The following is a 20459-nucleotide window of genomic DNA, read 5'->3' as shown; positions in this document are numbered from 1 at the left end:
CACATCAAAATATCTTAAATTAAGCTAAAAGCTGAAATAAGCTGGAAATAAGCCCTACTAAACAGGGCCAATTGTAATAAGTTAATAACATCTGGATTATACAATGTTTTTCTTTGTAGAATTACATATTTCATAAAAAATAAAAATAACTTCACGCCCTTAATGAAAAAGTCTGTTTGTCAAGTGTTTTCTCTTCACCCCACATGTAAAAGAGGTTTATTACATATATTCTAGAATTTGGATGTTCCTGATTATCTACATTTTTTGGGGAGGTTTTTTTTTTTGCTATTTTTAAATTTTATTTCTATTATTTTATTTTTAAATCTTTCTCTTTATTGTCTTTAGGATTTGGTTGTGATACTGAAGATGTGATCAATATTATTGCCCATCGTGATGCAACACAACGTGCTCTGATCCAACATGAGTACAAAGCTATGTATTGTGAGGACCTTCTTAAATAGTTGACTTCAGAACTTCACGGAAAATTGGAGGTATTAATTCCCCAATTCCCTGGCACTACCCTCGAAATTTAAATTTCCTCTCATGCTTCTTGTTTAGTTAAACACATAGAGATTGATTTCTTCCCCTTCCTCGAATTTGGATCTTGTAAAATCTCTTCTATGTGTCAGACAACAGTTTTGTGTTAGATGCATGATCCAGCAGGACATGATGCAATTATATTAAAGCAAGCATTAAGTAGTGGCTCCACTAATCTTGAAGCTGTCACTGAAGTACTATGCTCTCGTACACCATCCCAGACTTACACACCTTGAAGCAAATCTATTATTCCATGTTTGGGATTTACCTTGAGAATGATATTGAACAGCAAACCTCAGGCGATCATAAGAATGTAGTCCCTCTTTTTGTTGTGTGTTTGTGTTTATTGGATTTAGCATTATTATAAACAATGTGCTAGAAACATACAGCATAATTGCCCATTTTAGTACCTTATTGGGATTTTATTGCTAGCCTTTTTCACAAAATAAATAAATAAAATTGGGTATTTCATCCATGTTTTGTTGTTCTAGTTTACAGGCTTGTCATTTTTTTTTTGTGGCATAATATATATATTGGCAAATAAGAAACAGAATAAATATTTATACCTTGACTACTACTTGTATATATATTTATTTTAAATTTATTTCTTTGTTAAAAAGGAGTTAGAAATCTATCGCTAATCTTGTTGTTCACCTGCACCTATATTTGCTAAATGAAATCAATTAACGTTGAACTAGATCTCTTTGGTTATCATAGCAGCATCTCTAATTTCTCATTGAGTCTTTGAGACTGCAAATATGCTTCTCCTGCCAATCATAGCTTTTCATCACATGGAAAGCAAAGTTTTATGTACATATATATAGATATATGTTTTTACATATGTGTACACATAAATACATATATTTCCAGTGTTATGAATTTCCCCCCTTTTTACATTCATGGGAGGAAATTGAGAGTCTGACTTCTTAATGTGAAATACTCGTTGCAGCTTTTGCTTGCTTATGTAACCACACCACGCTCTGAAAGCTTCGAAGTTGATAGAGAGATAGTTGAAAGGGATGCTAAGGCTCTCTGCAAAGCAGGGGAGAAAAAATTGGGAACTAATGAGAAAACTTTTATCCGCATTTTTAGTGAATGAAGTAGGGTACATTTGGCTGCTATAGATTTTTCTTACCATAACATGTATCGTTGTAATTTGTTCTTAATGTCGTCACCGTTTCTTGCCATCGGAAATTCTTGTTATGATTTTTAACAAATTGAGATAATTACAGGCTGTAAAGAGTGAAACTTCAGGGAAATTTAAGCTTGTCCTTTTGAGAATCCTACAGTGTGCACATAATCCTGTAAAGTACTTTGCAAAGGTATTTATCTAGTCTTAAGTTTTTCTTTTCTTATTAATGTAATTAGGACTTCTTAGGATGCATATATATATGGCTGTATGTAATAGTTTTAGGGACTAGACCATCATTTGAGTCCTGAACAACTGGTTTTTGAGATATTGACTTAGGATTGTGACTTTCCAATTTCTTTGTTCTTCAACAATACTTCTATGCACCGCCACTAGTGCATAATGTTTTGTCAATTTCATTTTTGGTCAAGACAATATGCAATATATCTTTACTTTTTGTGATGGGATTATAGTTCTCACAACATATGGAGTACAAAATTTTCTTTTTAACATATAAAGGCTCTTTTGTTTTGATTATTGTGTTTGTTTGTTTGTTTTTTTTTTTTTTAATAATTTTCCTTCCATATATCTATATAATAAGGAAGCTCAGTTTTTTTTCCTTGATGGGACTTCTGTCCGTTTGTCAAAATATGAACTATTGGATTGAACTTAATCCAAAGGCTCAGTGTTAAACTCTCCATTTTCAACCCACACCCTCTCTCTCTTTCTCACACTCATCTCTTTGTTGCTGGTTTTTGATTTCAAATTTTGAAATCAGACCCCCTTTTCTCTCTCTCTCTCTCTCTCTCTCTCTCTCTCTCTGCATCAGACATGTTACCCTGTCGGAGCCCAACCCTTGCCGGCGACCGAACCCCAAATCCCCTATTAGTCTCTTCCCTCTTGATTCAGAGATGGGAGATTCACAGATTCGGAGACCGAATGTATGTATGTATATGCATTTGTGTGTATTATATACATAATTTTATATATGATTATATATGATAAATGTGTGTGGATGACCCGTGTAAACAGAACAATGGTTTCGATCTCGCTGGACTGTCCTTCACTCGATCTCACTAACAGAACAATGGTTTGTCTTCTCAAGCCTTTTCGATTTCATTCAGTTACATATATTTGTTTGTCTTATCTCAATTCCATATATTTGTTTCATTAGCATTTTCTGAGAATAATTTTTAGTTTCTGGATTCAATCAAAAGTGGAGCTCTTTGTATTGGTTCTGTGATGCATTAGGGGTTTTTGTGAATTATAAACTTCAATATTGTGTGCCTCAAATGTGTGTGGTTGCCTCAAATGCAAATCATGTATATAAATTAAATGTGTGTGGATGACCCGAATGAATGTAAATGTGATTATATACATAATTTTATATATGTATATATGATCTATATATGATTTCATTGACAGGGATGTGATTATATATGATTTCATTAACATGGATGTGATTATATATGATTTCAGTAGGTATAAAAATATATCTATATATATATGTATATATCTATATATATTTCTTGAGAAGCCAATTTATTTTCCCTTGCTTAAACCCCCAATTTATTTTCTCTTTGATTTTCCCGGGAAAAAAAATGTATTCTGGATTTAATTCTTCTGGAATTTGCTTGGTTTGGATAAAATTATTGGAAAAGTGGAAAACGTTAGCTGTATTTTTTCGTTTGTTATTTTATAGGAATTTTCTTTTGTTTGTTGGGTCTGATTGGTATAGGGAATTAAATCCAATCAACTTGAAATGTTTGATTTGTTGGGTCTGATTGTTTGTTGGGTCTGATTTGTTTGATTCCCAATTTGTTGGAATCTTGGTATTATAAACATTTTAAACATTTTACAACCAATCAACTTGAAGTGGAATCTTGGTATTATAAACATTTTACAACCAATCAACTTGAAATGTTTCTCAAGAATGTTTCTCAAGAACAGTTTTGAAATGTTAATATATGTATATATATACACATACACATATTTCAGAACAGTTTATGGTATATATATGTAAAAATTTAAAATAACTCTTCTTGATATGGTTAATTTGAAACATTTCAAATTAATTTCCTAAGAAACATTTCCTATTTGAATGAGTTATGTTATAAACATGTTAACATTTCAAAACTGTTCTTGAGAAACATTTCAAAACTCTTCTTGATAAAAGTACACCCTCTCAAGAAGAGTTAACATTTCAAAACTCTTCTTGAAATGTTTTGAAATGAACAGTTTCCTCTAAAAAACATGTTTCCTGTTTTGAAACATTTGAATGAGTCATGTTATAAACATTTCCTGTATATATATATATATATATATATGCTTTTATCAAGAAGAGTTATATAATTTCCTATTTCTCTTAATCTGATATGGTTAGTTTGAAATGTTTTATTTTTTACATGGTTTTGATTTATGAAATGGGTTTGATACCAATCCTATGTATTTATATATATAACCAAAATTATATATTTATTGGTTTGGTTTGGTTTGGATTGGTGTGTGTTCAAAATCTGAGGAGTTTTACACATAGGATTGGTTTGGTCACTCATAAATTCTCTATATATAAATAATAACATAAACAATCACATCCTAAGAATCTTTATATTCAATCACTGTACTTCAAATATTCTAATGCATACCATACAAGGGAAAATTAAACTTCAATCACGGACCAGTATATATAAAATTCTCTCTCTAGGAATCTCCATGACTTCAGGCTGTCAATTTTGGTTTTTTTTTTTTTTTGGTAGATTAATGAGAATTTCTCCATGCATGTCTTCATTGCTACGACAGATTTTTACTCTTGAGAAAGAAATGAGTAGATATCATGATTCATGTATATGTTTTTGGTGTTGTTTGGTTCAATTAATATATGGTGCTTTTATTTTATTTTTTATTTTGAAAGTATGTGTCGTATTGCTTCTTTTACTATTTAATTATCAAACTTTATTCACCCAAATTTTTTTTTTATTTACCCAAAAAAAAATTATCAAACTTTCAATTAATAAAAAGTTATACCAAATAAGCCGTTTGTTGAATACTATTCCATGGTGGAATTTGGAATTATTATTATTATTTTTTTTTTCATTTTTCCTTCCTCTCAAGGTAATGCCCTATTTCTTTATATCAAAAAAACTTTTTACCCAAAAAAACTTTCATTTATTTCTTTATACCAAAAAAACTTTTTACCCAACATTTCACTATCACACATCTGATATGGTTTTTTACATGGTTAGTTTATCTGAAGGTAGTGACCAAACCAATCCTATGTATTTATTTGTGTGTATTATATATATAATTTTGAACACACACCCTCTGTTTTTGTCTCTTTGTCAAAATGTCTGAAAATGTAATATGATGGCTCTGTTTTTTAACACACACCCTCTCTCTCTCATACATGTACTCCTCTCTTCTCTTTCAAATTTTCTTTGGGAAGACACAATGCTGTGTTTGGCAAATTAACAATCTTCTTTGCATTTGTTGCATTTGTTCCCACCTTTCATCATGGTCTCTACTTTCTTTTCCTTTTTTTTATATTTATTTTAATCCATCATTTTGAAAACAAAACCAATATCACTTTTTTTAATTCCTTAATTTATTTTAATAACATGAGTGGCCTCTCTTTTCCACCATCTCCCTCTTTTTCTACACAATATTTTTGTACCACCGCCCACTCCATGATTTCCATATTAATATTATTATTATTATTATTATTTTCACAAAAAAAAAAAAAAAAAATTCATTCCAGTTGATTTTTCTGCCTTACCACACCTACCATTCGAGTTTGCCAAACACACTTATTTTATTCATGTCAGGATCAACCCCGATCATAATTTTACACGGAAAAAAAAAAAAAAAACCACCATAACACACCCAACACCCACAGTGAGATTTTTCTTCTCTACTCTGCTGCAGATCTCTTCTTCTTTCCTCCGCCCTGGGCGGCCCTTGACGGTGTTGCCTCCGTGTTTCCCACTCCACTGGGCACGATCACTCCTCCCTGCTCCTCTACTGCAGCATACGGCGGACCTCCAAATCGGAACATCACAGTGGCCTTCCGCTTCAGCTCCTTATTTTCTGCTTTCAGCACACTTATCTCTGCTCGCGCATCCTTATACATGCGTTGGAGCAGAGCCAGTTGGGCATTTAAATGCTGCACCTCATTTGTCCTACTCTGCAGCCGGTTCGACAAGTTTGTGACCGCCGTCATGCTTTCCACACATGCCTTCAAAGTATACTGATTGGCCTCCACATCCGACTGCACTGCCATTCTTTGCTCCACAGACCGCATCGGAAAGTTCAACGGAGTAAACTCCGGGGCGCTTGGTTGAGGTTCCAGTGCCACCGCACCAGTTGTCTCTCTTGTTGACTCGTTGAGTTCTGGAAAGAGCGTGAGCAGACCACGGGAAGAGGAGGCCATGTTCTGGGTAGCTGGACGGGAAGAAGAGGCCATGTTATGGTTGCTGAGTGTTTCAGAGATGGGTTGGTTACAGAGTGTTTACAGAGTGTTACCAGTGTATCTCTCTCAGCCCACGAAGAGTTTTTCAGAGGTTTCAGACTGGTTTGATTTCCACATGTTCTCTCAGCCTCCGCATTGCTTTATATAGAACATGACGAAGAGGCCGACACGCGCACTGTCGATCACGTGCATCGCCGCGTGTCTGGCGCGCCTTTTGATGGCTCGTCTTTTGATGAATTGGGCACGCCTTTTGAAAGATTAGGCACACCTTTTGAGGGTGCGACTTTTTAAGGGTCCGACAACACTCTGTAAACTGTCCCGACATAGATTCCGGTTAGTTTCTACAAGGGTCCGACAAGACTCTGTAAACTGTCCCGACATTGATTCCGGTTAGTTTCTACAAGGGTCCAGCAAGACTCCGTAAACTGTCACAACAACTGTGTGTGGTTGCCTCAAATGCAAATCATGTATATAAATTAAATGTGTGTGGATGACCCGAATGAATGTAAATGTGATTATATACATAATTTTATATATGTATATATGATCTATATATGATTTCATTGACAGGGATGTGATTATATATGATTTCATTAACATGGATGTGATTATATATGATTTCAGTAGGTATAAAAATATATCTATATATATATGTATATATCTATATATATTTCTTGAGAAGCCAATTTATTTTCCCTTGCTTAAACCCCCAATTTATTTTCTCTTTGATTTTCCCGGGAAAAAAAATGTATTCTGGATTTAATTCTTCTGGAATTTGCTTGGTTTGGATAAAATTATTGGAAAAGTGGAAAACGTTAGCTGTATTTTTTCGTTTGTTATTTTATAGGAATTTTCTTTTGTTTGTTGGGTCTGATTGGTATAGGGAATTAAATCCAATCAACTTGAAATGTTTGATTTGTTGGGTCTGATTGTTTGTTGGGTCTGATTTGTTTGATTCCCAATTTGTTGGAATCTTGGTATTATAAACATTTTAAACATTTTACAACCAATCAACTTGAAGTGGAATCTTGGTATTATAAACATTTTACAACCAATCAACTTGAAATGTTTCTCAAGAATGTTTCTCAAGAACAGTTTTGAAATGTTAATATATGTATATATATACACATACACATATTTCAGAACAGTTTATGGTATATATATGTAAAAATTTAAAATAACTCTTCTTGATATGGTTAATTTGAAACATTTCAAATTAATTTCCTAAGAAACATTTCCTATTTGAATGAGTTATGTTATAAACATGTTAACATTTCAAAACTGTTCTTGAGAAACATTTCAAAACTCTTCTTGATAAAAGTACACCCTCTCAAGAAGAGTTAACATTTCAAAACTCTTCTTGAAATGTTTTGAAATGAACAGTTTCCTCTAAAAAACATGTTTCCTGTTTTGAAACATTTGAATGAGTCATGTTATAAACATTTCCTGTATATATATATATATATATATATGCTTTTATCAAGAAGAGTTATATAATTTCCTATTTCTCTTAATCTGATATGGTTAGTTTGAAATGTTTTATTTTTTACATGGTTTTGATTTATGAAATGGGTTTGATACCAATCCTATGTATTTATATATATAACCAAAATTATATATTTATTGGTTTGGTTTGGTTTGGATTGGTGTGTGTTCAAAATCTGAGGAGTTTTACACATAGGATTGGTTTGGTCACTCATAAATTCTCTATATATAAATAATAACATAAACAATCACATCCTAAGAATCTTTATATTCAATCACTGTACTTCAAATATTCTAATGCATACCATACAAGGGAAAATTAAACTTCAATCACGGACCAGTATATATAAAATTCTCTCTCTAGGAATCTCCATGACTTCAGGCTGTCAATTTTGGTTTTTTTTTTTTTTTGGTAGATTAATGAGAATTTCTCCATGCATGTCTTCATTGCTACGACAGATTTTTACTCTTGAGAAAGAAATGAGTAGATATCATGATTCATGTATATGTTTTTGGTGTTGTTTGGTTCAATTAATATATGGTGCTTTTATTTTATTTTTTATTTTGAAAGTATGTGTCGTATTGCTTCTTTTACTATTTAATTATCAAACTTTATTCACCCAAATTTTTTTTTTATTTACCCAAAAAAAAATTATCAAACTTTCAATTAATAAAAAGTTATACCAAATAAGCCGTTTGTTGAATACTATTCCATGGTGGAATTTGGAATTATTATTATTATTTTTTTTTTCATTTTTCCTTCCTCTCAAGGTAATGCCCTATTTCTTTATATCAAAAAAACTTTTTACCCAAAAAAACTTTCATTTATTTCTTTATACCAAAAAAACTTTTTACCCAACATTTCACTATCACACATCTGATATGGTTTTTTACATGGTTAGTTTATCTGAAGGTAGTGACCAAACCAATCCTATGTATTTATTTGTGTGTATTATATATATAATTTTGAACACACACCCTCTGTTTTTGTCTCTTTGTCAAAATGTCTGAAAATGTAATATGATGGCTCTGTTTTTTAACACACACCCTCTCTCTCTCATACATGTACTCCTCTCTTCTCTTTCAAATTTTCTTTGGGAAGACACAATGCTGTGTTTGGCAAATTAACAATCTTCTTTGCATTTGTTGCATTTGTTCCCACCTTTCATCATGGTCTCTACTTTCTTTTCCTTTTTTTTATATTTATTTTAATCCATCATTTTGAAAACAAAACCAATATCACTTTTTTTAATTCCTTAATTTATTTTAATAACATGAGTGGCCTCTCTTTTCCACCATCTCCCTCTTTTTCTACACAATATTTTTGTACCACCGCCCACTCCATGATTTCCATATTAATATTATTATTATTATTATTATTTTCACAAAAAAAAAAAAAAAAAATTCATTCCAGTTGATTTTTCTGCCTTACCACACCTACCATTCGAGTTTGCCAAACACACTTATTTTATTCATGTCAGGATCAACCCCGATCATAATTTTACACGGAAAAAAAAAAAAAAAACCACCATAACACACCCAACACCCACAGTGAGATTTTTCTTCTCTACTCTGCTGCAGATCTCTTCTTCTTTCCTCCGCCCTGGGCGGCCCTTGACGGTGTTGCCTCCGTGTTTCCCACTCCACTGGGCACGATCACTCCTCCCTGCTCCTCTACTGCAGCATACGGCGGACCTCCAAATCGGAACATCACAGTGGCCTTCCGCTTCAGCTCCTTATTTTCTGCTTTCAGCACACTTATCTCTGCTCGCGCATCCTTATACATGCGTTGGAGCAGAGCCAGTTGGGCATTTAAATGCTGCACCTCATTTGTCCTACTCTGCAGCCGGTTCGACAAGTTTGTGACCGCCGTCATGCTTTCCACACATGCCTTCAAAGTATACTGATTGGCCTCCACATCCGACTGCACTGCCATTCTTTGCTCCACAGACCGCATCGGAAAGTTCAACGGAGTAAACTCCGGGGCGCTTGGTTGAGGTTCCAGTGCCACCGCACCAGTTGTCTCTCTTGTTGACTCGTTGAGTTCTGGAAAGAGCGTGAGCAGACCACGGGAAGAGGAGGCCATGTTCTGGGTAGCTGGACGGGAAGAAGAGGCCATGTTATGGTTGCTGAGTGTTTCAGAGATGGGTTGGTTACAGAGTGTTTACAGAGTGTTACCAGTGTATCTCTCTCAGCCCACGAAGAGTTTTTCAGAGGTTTCAGACTGGTTTGATTTCCACATGTTCTCTCAGCCTCCGCATTGCTTTATATAGAACATGACGAAGAGGCCGACACGCGCACTGTCGATCATGTGCATCGCCGCGTGTCTGGCGCGCCTTTTGATGGCTCGTCTTTTGATGAATTGGGCACGCCTTTTGAAAGATTAGGCACACCTTTTGAGGGTGCGACTTTTTAAGGGTCCGACAACACTCTGTAAACTGTCCCGACATAGATTCCGGTTAGTTTCTACAAGGGTCCGACAAGACTCTGTAAACTGTCCCGACATTGATTCCGGTTAGTTTCTACAAGGGTCCAGCAAGACTCCGTAAACTGTCACAACAACTGTCACAACATTGTCTGCTACAACGGTCCGACATGACCCCATAAACTGTCTTCTACATCGGTCTGACACCGCCATCCAGTGCCCTCTACACCGTTATGACACCACCATACAGTGTCCTCTACAACGTTATGACACCACCATACAGTGTCCTCTACAACGTTATGACACCACCATACAGTGTCTTCACCAACGGTCTGACACGACCATACAGTGTCTCCTATCATTTTTTTTTTTTATATTTTCTTGTTTTGTTCCTCTCTTCAAACTCAAGTTGGTTAGTTTCTATCCTCCTTGAGTTTGCGGGGGGTTGTTAGAATTTACCATCACCTACCACCACTACCACCTCACCTACTCCACTAAACCTAACCCACTCTACCACTACCACCTACCACACTTCTCCTACTCTCCACCTACTCCCAAACACACTCCTATATAATAGGAATCTTTGTAATTGTAATAAAAACAACACATCAAGACATCAATCAATAATACATAAATTCTTACACAGCTCTTAATACCTTTCGCTTGAATCCTCTCCTTCTCTTATCTGTAAGCTCTCTCTCTCTCTCTCTCTCTCTCTCTCTCTCTCACTCACACACACACACATCTTGCACAGATTTTCTTTGGAGAAAGTCTTTTTGGTCCCCAGTGACTCTTTATTGAAACACCCATTATTCATCTTCTTGATAATTATCTGTTATTGCTCACTTTTTATAATTTTGTTTGTTGTAGTTGGTAATTATCTTCTGAACCAATAGGATACTCTTGATGCTATGGCTTTAATTTGTGATAATCTGTGAAAGTTTGTTAGACCTATCTTTAATTATCTTTTGAACCAATAGTTGGTAAAATAAACATCAATAGTGGCAGATAAACATCTATTGTGGAAACATCATCCAATGGGTTTGATTCTTTAATGGAAAATGGGTGTTGATTTTCTATGGTTTTGAAAAGCTTTTGATTGATAAAATCATTGGAATGAAGACTTAAGTGGGTCTTTCTGATTAGAGAATTCTAATTTTACATTACGAAAAAGAGGGTGTTTTTTTAAAAAAAAAAAAAATTGAAAATTGGAAGAAGAAAAGAAACATACATTTTTTGTGTTGGATGGGTTTATTTTTTGTGGGTTGAGAAAAGAATGGGTTGGTTTTTTGTATTAATTTTTGACTTTTTAGCTAATGTTTCAAATTTAACCAATATAGATAGGAGTTAAATTAATCTTTTATTTTTAAATTAATCTATATGTATGATTCCAAACCCAAAACCCTAAACCCCCTATTTATGTATGATTCCAGTATGTATATATAATATTGAGAAGCCATGTCTAACAAAACCTATGCCAATTAATTAACAAAACGGAAGTGGGCTTTTTTTTTCTAAATAAAAAAAATGGAAAATTGGAAGAAGAAAATAAACATACCTTCCTCTGCCTCTTAGGGCATGTTTTTTGTGTTGAATGGGTTTATTTTTTGTATTAGTCTTTGACTTTTTATCTAATGTTTCAAATTTAACCAATATAGATAGGAGTTAAATTAATCTTTGTTTTTTTTCTTTTTTCTTTTTTCTTTTCTCCTTGAATGACACTTAGGGCATGTTTGATTGGTAGTATTAGTGGTACTATTTTATTAATCTGTTAATCAAACAAGGCCTTAGTTTGAGTTTTATTTATTGCATAAAACACATGTTTATTAGTTTGTATAGTATTTTGATAACATTCGAATTTATTAGTTTGTAATATTCGATAACATTTGAATTTTTATTAGTTTGCAAAATTAATCTATTAGGACTTAAATTAATCTATTATTAGTTTGAATTTTATTAATTTTATTAGGAGTTAAATTAATTTTACAGATGTGGTAAGTATGGAAATCTAAACCACATTTCGTATTTTTCAAACCCCAAACCCCCTCTTTATGTATGATTCCAGTATGTATATATATTGTGTGCCTCAGATATCTATATAACAATAGAAGGCTAATTTTGAATTCAAAATTGAAAATGTCTATGTGTCAAAATATGAATCATTAGATTGCTTCAAGGACATTCTATGTGTTAAAATATCTATGTGTCAAAATACCTAAAAATTGTCTCATTCTCATTTGTCCTACAAGGACATTGCAATGGTTGAGATCAATATTGTTATTCACTCTGGATGGTCCAGATTTGGCCTTTGCTTTTCCTCTCTCATGTTTCGTCTCTGCCCAAATCCTTCCTCTCTCATTTCAGAGATACCCCTTCTCTTTCATACGCTCTTCTCTCTCTCCCTCTCCTTTCCTCTTGCTCTCCTCTCTTCTTTCGACCACCGACCACGGACTCTCTTCTCTCGCCCTCCTGATTTGCCTCTCTCCTCTTGCGACGACATTGCAACCATTCAGAGGTAAACTACAACTTACAAATTTGCAAGTGATATTTTTGTGGGTTTCTCTCCTCTTAGAAGTTTCACTTGATTTTTGCTTAGAAGTTTCACTTAGAAGCTCCAGGGGTTATGTGTATTTTGATTTATGAAGGCTTTATATGTATTTTTTCCTTTACGAAGTTTCTCTCCTCTTGCAAAGGTTCCTGGCATGAGTTTACTCTCTCTGTCAAGTTGGGGTTTTCTATTGGGTTTATTGGTTATGTGCATTGGGTTTTCTATTTTTTCCTTTATGATCGGTAATTTTTTATTGGATTTATTGGGGTCTTCAGGCTGAATTTGGGAACATAAACTGAGAACATTTTTATCTTCTCTGAGTACATAAACTGAACCAAATGAAAGGTTCAGAACATTTTTTTTCTTCTTTTTGTTTCACTCAAACATGGAAATTAAAGCTGAACCAAATGAAATATGTATTTGTTTGGTCATATGAGATTTGGACGTCAATTAAACTGGGTTTGGTATTCTTTGCTAGAAAAAAGAAAAAAAAAAAAAATTAAACAGAAACAGATTTAAAATGAATTGAATTAGATCTTTTTTTCTTAGTTGGAAATCAAATAGGTAGTTTCATGTGTGTATATATGTAACTCTCTGCACATGTGAGATAACAGTGAACATGATTTTGTATTCTTTGCTTAAAAAAAAAGAAAAGAAACGAGAAAGAAAAAAGAAGAAGTGAAGTTTCAATGTGGGTATATATTTGTATCAATTAAATAGATTTGGAAATTAATTGAAATAGATTTTGTTTACTTTGCAGTTTTCTTTTCAATGTGGGTATATATTCTTTGTGATTCTTTTTGTTTTCTTTTTTTTTTTTCTTTTTGCTTCACTCACAAAAAGAAAAACAGAGTGTTGGATTTATTTATATAGATTTCAGATTTGTTTTGTTTCTATGCTAGAGTTTGATTTGTATTAAATCATTGAGTTTGATTTGGATTTGTTAAATCATTTCAGATTTGTGTCCTTCTAAAAACTTTCTAAGATTTTTTTTACAAAAAATTTTCTAAAAGCTTCAGAGCATTTTTTTTTCTTTTTGTTTCACTCAAACATGCAAATCAAAGCTGGGGGACCATGCTGAATCATTTCCACCAATTGAAAGCTTCATAGAATTCTCTTTGTTTTTTTGTTGGTTCTATTCTGTTAAAAATTTAGATGTTTTTGATAGATGTTTTGTTATTTTAGGGTTCTGTTTTGGTTATTTTTTTGGTTCTGTCACAGGTTTCTAATTTGACAGACCCTTTCATGGTTTTTCAGCATTGTTTGGTGGTTGCAATTTCAGGTAGTTCGATGACTTCTTTCCATTTCAAGTGGTTTCATAAAGCTCTTGACCTCCTTCCCTTACAAACCAAATTTCAATAGGAAATTCCTTCTATAAAATTTGTATCTTTTAGAATAAGAACCAACCATCAAAAACCCAAGGGGTTTGTATTTGATCTACACATTTACAGAGAACTTGGGAAATTTGATTTGCGAAGAAAAAACAATAAAGAACTTGCAAATGAAATAGAGGGTGGTTTTAAAATTTATAAAAAAAGAAAAAAAATACACACACACACACACACACAAATTCTTTCCCTTCTTTTTTCACTGCACAAATGCAAGATCCCAAACACAACTTGAAAGTGCCTATGCAAATAAATCTTAACCACACGAGTTAAATTTTAGAGCAAAGCAAAGCAGAGAAATCATACAAAGTAAAGTAAGGTAAATCATGTATGTATATAACCTACAACATGGATCTACATACTACATTTGACCATCCACTGCTGAGGTTCTTATATATTTAAATTAAAAAAGAACCTTGCAAAATACATGATTTCTTTACAAAACACAAGGTACATTAATGTCTATTTAAGTTTTAGACAACTACTCTGGGCTAATGAAAGTCTACACTCTTTCTTATGCTTCCTTGGTAAAAACCCATGTACAGAAACTGTGACATCATCTCGGATCAAGCCGGCTTCCTGCCCTGTACGAGGTTTCATCGGATTATTGAAGGCTGTCTCAGTCTGCACAGTCTATGTCCTCCTAATCCCTGCAAATAAACGTAGGGTGGACTACTTTAGCAACAGATGCATAAGTGTTAAGATTATTGATCTCATTTAAGAATTTACAATGTATCTTTTACAATTTGGCTGAAATCTTCATATCAGTGGAGCTTCATTCTCAGTTAATGGAGTCGTTTTCAATTTTTAATAACTCATGAGTTGTCTTGGGTCTTCATTCTCAGTTCTGCTAATTTTTGCTGATGTTGTGTGCTGTTTTGCTGGGGTTTTTGCTCTGGTTTTTGGGTTTTTTTTTGCTCTGTTCTGTTTGATTATGCTGCTACTGGTTTTATGAAAAAGCTGCATGTTCAACTTTCAATTGGCCATTGATGGTTTAATTTAATTATGGCTATAGTCTTAAATGTTTCAAATGTTACAGCTTTTTGTTAAAGAGTCTCTGGTATGGTTTAGATGGTCCAAATTGGCAAGAAATTATGTGTCTTTTTATCTAACATTGAACACGCACTGAGACGAGCTGAATTTACAGATACACTAGAACTGATGACATTGTGTGCAGCTGAGATTGCTTGATTGAGATGTGCAATTTGAACATGGGTTCTATTCTATTGCAGGTGCTTATCTTGCAAGATAGTGTAGAGGAGAAGGATGATAAGATCACAAGGTTGAAGTAGGAGTTGCAGCAGATAAGCATAGTGGAAGAGGAGAAGACTGAGGTAGCTTCTGATAAGAAAGATGGTGACATCGACGGAGGGATGCTATGTCCTGAAGCAGAAACAGAGAGTTAGTAAACTTACATATCCGAAAGGATGTCACCCCCCAACACCGCCGCTGCCCCCCTCGCGCTCTCGCTGTCTGTATATTGTACATTAATTTTGGTTTTTTATTTTTCTTGACTTAAATTTTCTGTATCTTTTAATAGGCCAATAATTTTTTAGACTTAGGAATAAATTCCCAAAGCTGTTGTAACATGATGCATAGGCATGATTTTTGAATGGGACCCCCCCTTTCCTAACCCTCCCATTAAATGGTTGATTGTGGAGGCTGCAAAATGGGAATTAGGAAGTTCAGGACAACACTAGGGATGACATTCGTCCTCTCGCTAACTTGCTGGACCGCATTCCATTTTTTTTAGTGTGCATACGGGGATTGTGTTCATTATCAATTTAGGAGTTAGAGAATATGTGCTAGAATGAAACCTATACTTTGTTATCATATTGATGGGTAGGCAACCGTAAATGTTTTCAAATTTTTGGAATTGGTTTTGCAGGATTTGAAAATGATGGATGTTTTTTTAACTTTTAATTGTTTTTGTTTTTGAAAACAAAGAAAATGAAAATACAACCAAATAGGTTACTACAGTTCTCTTACAAGTTTATTGTGCATTTAAAAGTTATAGGATGTCCATTCAATAATTTTACTGTTTCTCAATATACTGCAGGGGACGAAAGAGTTGAATCCTAAGTTATTCTTTGTTTAGGTAGGCTGAATTAGATATGATTAACATTCTTAAATTTATTAGCTTTAGAATTATCAATGCCTTTAGGATTGTGTATCATAGGTGAAGTTTTAAATCGGAGTAATATTATCATTTTGAATTGATTTATTACCACTGAGTTTCATAGCACATGATATCAAAAAAATTGTTGTCACTGCCTTCAGGCACGGGTTATCTCTAGTATATATATATATATATATTAACTCATATGATCCATCATGGGGATTCAAGTTCAATCCATTGATAACTACTCTGGAATGTTACAGATATTACATAAGGCGATGAAAGGATTGGGAACCGATGACACAACACTTACAAGGGTTATCGTGACAAGAACCGATATTGATATGCAATACATTAAAGCCGAATACGAGAAGAAATATAGGTAGCAAGGCAAATTCTCTACAGGTAATGATGATATCTATCATTATTGACATGATATCAATAATGATAAACCAGAGTTTGAACCCAAGTGTTGCATATCAATAATGATAAACCAGAGTTTGAAAGTTTGAACCCAAGTGTTTCAAATTCTCTACATGTTTGAACGCAAAGTAATTCTTTACAAGTGATGAGGCAAATTTCTCTGTGAATTTCTCTGGAACCAGAATTTCTCTGTAGAAGTCCAGAGAAATTCTCTAGATCGATTCGAGAGACCTTAGACATTATAAAAATATTAAATGTACTTTATGCTATAAAATCTTAATACTAGGGAGCCTAAAAAAAAATCCCCTAAAAATTATACCCATCAATTTGACACAGACTTTGAAATTAAAATAAACTATGAGCAAGTTATTTCAGTTGTAACAAACACCTCCAATGCATTTTTATACAACATCAAAATTGTCTTTTAAATCCAACAATTTGACACAAACTTTTAAATTAAAATAAACTATGCCTCTAATATATTTTTGTACAACAACAACAATTTTTTTTTTTATAAATTAAAAAGTTTGAAAAAAGTTAGGAAAAATTAGTGAAACATCTCTATTTAACTTTTGGTAGTAGAAGAGATCCAATATGTTTTTTTCTTATTAGTTAAAGTCCGTCAATAATATTATTAGAGAAATTTTAGCCCATCATAAAGAAATTTGTGAAATTTCTTTTTCTCTGTGATGAGTTGAAATTTCTCTATAAAATTTCTCTTTGAATAGCTAAAATTTCTCTATGAAGACATATTTTTATATTTTGTAATTTCTCTATACCAAAATTTCTCTATGCCGAAATTTTTCTTTAAAAATGTTGAGGGATTCCAATTACTATAAAAATATTACATGTCTCGTATCTTATATCAGACACCTTAAACTAAAAATAAAAAAAGTTAATGCTAAGTTACCTTTTTTTTTTTTTTTGCCTTTTATTAAGGATTGTTTTATAAATTGACTTTTTACGACAACCAAAAAAAAAAAAAAGAGCCGTCTAAGAAAATTATAAAAAAAAAAGTTTTGAATTTTTTTATAATGAATTTTTAACTTTTTAATTAAAATAGTGAGTTGCTAAAACAAACCAGAATTGATTTTTTTAATAATATTTTAATTTTTTGCGAAAGGACTTGTGAAAAACAAAAATAATAATATATATTTTTTTGGTAATGATTTTTTCACTAAAATGTTAAATTTTGAAAGTAGACCTAAAATGAAAATCATTAACTACAATCAAACGAAACCTAATAAAAATAAGGTGTGAGGATTACTAAGATTGCTAAAAAACACTAATTTTCATATCCAAACATATACTAATAGTGAGAGTTAGGTATGAAGATGAGATGAGTGTGATAGATCATCTTTAATGCTGTTTCTATGTTCTCTATCTACAGAAGCCTAAATAAACCACACTTTTTGGCTAAATTAATAAGCAAAATTGTACAAAATCATACTTTTTAGCTAAATTAACTAGCAAAATCGTACAGAATCAATTGTAGTAGACTACCCAAACCTACTTATGCTACAGTAATCGCTGACATAGGCGAGCCACTGTTCACATGCCATTAATTTTTTTTATTATTAAACTCTCTTTCTCTTTGTATTTGGACAATTCCTTCCATCAACAAATCTTACCTTTGCAATCCATTGCTACTGAGGGCAAAACAACAAAAATTAAAGATTATATTTGATAGATCCTGTCATTGATCATTGCAAACCAAATACTTGTCCATAGTCACAAACCAAATCACTACAAAACAATAGAATTATAAATAATTGAAGGTTTGATCAGCAAAAACAACATTTATGCTGTGTTTGGTTGAAGGATTTGGGGAGGGATTTGGAAAGGAAAAGGGAAAATGTGTGTGAAACTATGTGAAATATAGGCATAATTTATTCACATTTTACTTACCTTTTCCATTTGATTTTCCAAATCTCTCCCCAAATCTCCCAACCAAACACAGCATTAATATCTTCTTTCATTCAAAGATTTAAGCACGTATGCTTTTACAGAGAGAATATCATGTGAATAAAAAAAATTGGAGAAAATTAATATTTGAAACATGACAATTGAAATAGAGACTGTTGTTGAAATGTATATTGAAAAAATGACTAGATAAACTAGTGAAGTAAAATTTTGACTAGTTATTTTGCCGAGTATTACTGAAGATGCTCTTAGTTACAATAAGAAGTAGAATCTTCAAAATGTATTCCAATAAGCTCGTGAGTGGTCGACCCCATAACTCCAAATAACACAATCCAATTCGTATGTGGATTGAAAAATTCTCTTATGAAAAATGAGGTTTTATCACCGTTGCAAAAAAATTTAAATTTGAATAGAAATCACTTAAACGCATTCCACTCCACCATGACTAGATTGAAAAATACTCTTTCCAAAAATGAGGGCGGTTCCACCGAGGTTGGTGGCCCAGTGGTGAGGGCCTTGTCTTCCCACAGCCATGAGTCAAGTTCGACTCCTGAGGGGCGCGAAAATCCTGAATTTTCCAGGGGTTCTGTTCGGAGATCTCGCACTGTACTCCGATAGAATCTTGGCCATGGTTGGGGCGGGTGATACACTCCACTGGTGCCTCGGTGGTGGGTTCCTTCCTATGGATTGGGTTAAATCAGACAGCTCCGGACCACCGGGCCTGGGCCTCTGGAGGTCGTGATAACACCTCAGAACCTTCTTTTTTCTCGATCAAAAAAAAAAAAAAAAATGAGGGCGGTGTTTGGTGCAGCATTCTAATCATAATTCCACCCCCTTCTCTTGAAGCCTTTGTTTGGATGGAGTGTTCAAAACTTAAGTTCACCACACATTTTAAAGCACACTTTTTCTTTCACATTTGACAGAATTTCTTCGAAGCAAAGCTCTCACCTTTTCGTACATACCCTCTCTTTCGTACATGTTTGGTAAAGCAGAATTTTTGAATTTTTGGTCTACCCGGACATCTTCCCGGATGTCCAGCCGGTTGACCGAAACAGTAATCTTTTTTTTTTTTTTTTTGCAATTGCCAATCGCCATCTGTTATTTAGGAAAAAAATTATATATTTTTTGATATTTTTTAATTATAGAAATTATATTTTAGACCAAAATAATAAATTATTTTTTTGAATTGAATTTTAAAAGAGTTTGGTTATGAGTTTTGAATAAAATTTTCAATAGAGTTTTGAGTTGTGTGTTTGGTTATGAGTTATAAGTTGTTTAATTAAGTATTGAAATCTCTTTTCAAAACTTATAACCAAACAAATTTTCTCTTTTCATACGTTACATCAAAAATTCAAAACTCTTTTCAAAACTTATAACCAAATAAATTTTCTCTTTTCAAAACATAATTCCAAAACTTAAAAACTCAATATACAACTCTATTCTAAAATCATAATTCTAAATTTCTACCAAACACTACCAAGATTTTCTCCCCTATAAAAAAAACTTTAAATTTGAGTAGAAATCACTCAAACAGCTTACAACACCCATTATCTCAAATTTATATAAAATTGAGATTTATTCAAATTTTTACAAAAATCAAAAGAGAGTTGAGACTTAAAGGTTTCCTCAATTTTTTTTAAAAAAAATTATTTTGTGATCTCAAATTTACTGTTTTGCTTTTAAGGTTTTTATTTATGCTTAACAATATTGTTATGAAAATAGAGAAAGAAGAGAAAAGAGAAACTCTATATTGAATTGAATGAATAATACAAGAGGAGAAGCCTGTATATATAGGCAGAAAGGAAACCTAGATAGGTACAGAAAAGATAGAGATAAGCATAGAAGGAGATAGAGATAAGATATACAGCTACAATAATATACATCTATAATAATATACAGCTAACACCCCCCTCAAGCTCAAGGTGATAAGTCAAATATCAATTTGAGCTTGGAGAGGAGATCAGAAAAGCGGCCTGGAAGATGAGCTTTGGTGAAGAGGTCGGCGGTCTGATCAGCA

General features: G+C 33.0%; 1 pseudogene; it reads left to right on the top strand.

Moving 5' to 3' along the window:
- The first annotated feature begins 162 nt into the window (after positions 1-162).
- Positions 163-16482, top strand: LOC114293701 (annexin D5-like; annotated as a pseudogene).
- The last annotated feature ends 3977 nt before the right edge of the window (positions 16483-20459 follow it).

The sequence above is a fragment of the Camellia sinensis genome, chromosome 9 (assembly GCF_055761805.1).
Source record: "Camellia sinensis isolate YWXY chromosome 9, ASM5576180v1, whole genome shotgun sequence".
Lineage (NCBI taxonomy): Eukaryota > Viridiplantae > Streptophyta > Magnoliopsida > Ericales > Theaceae > Camellia > Camellia sinensis.
This window is presented reverse-complemented; position numbering and strand designations above follow the sequence as displayed.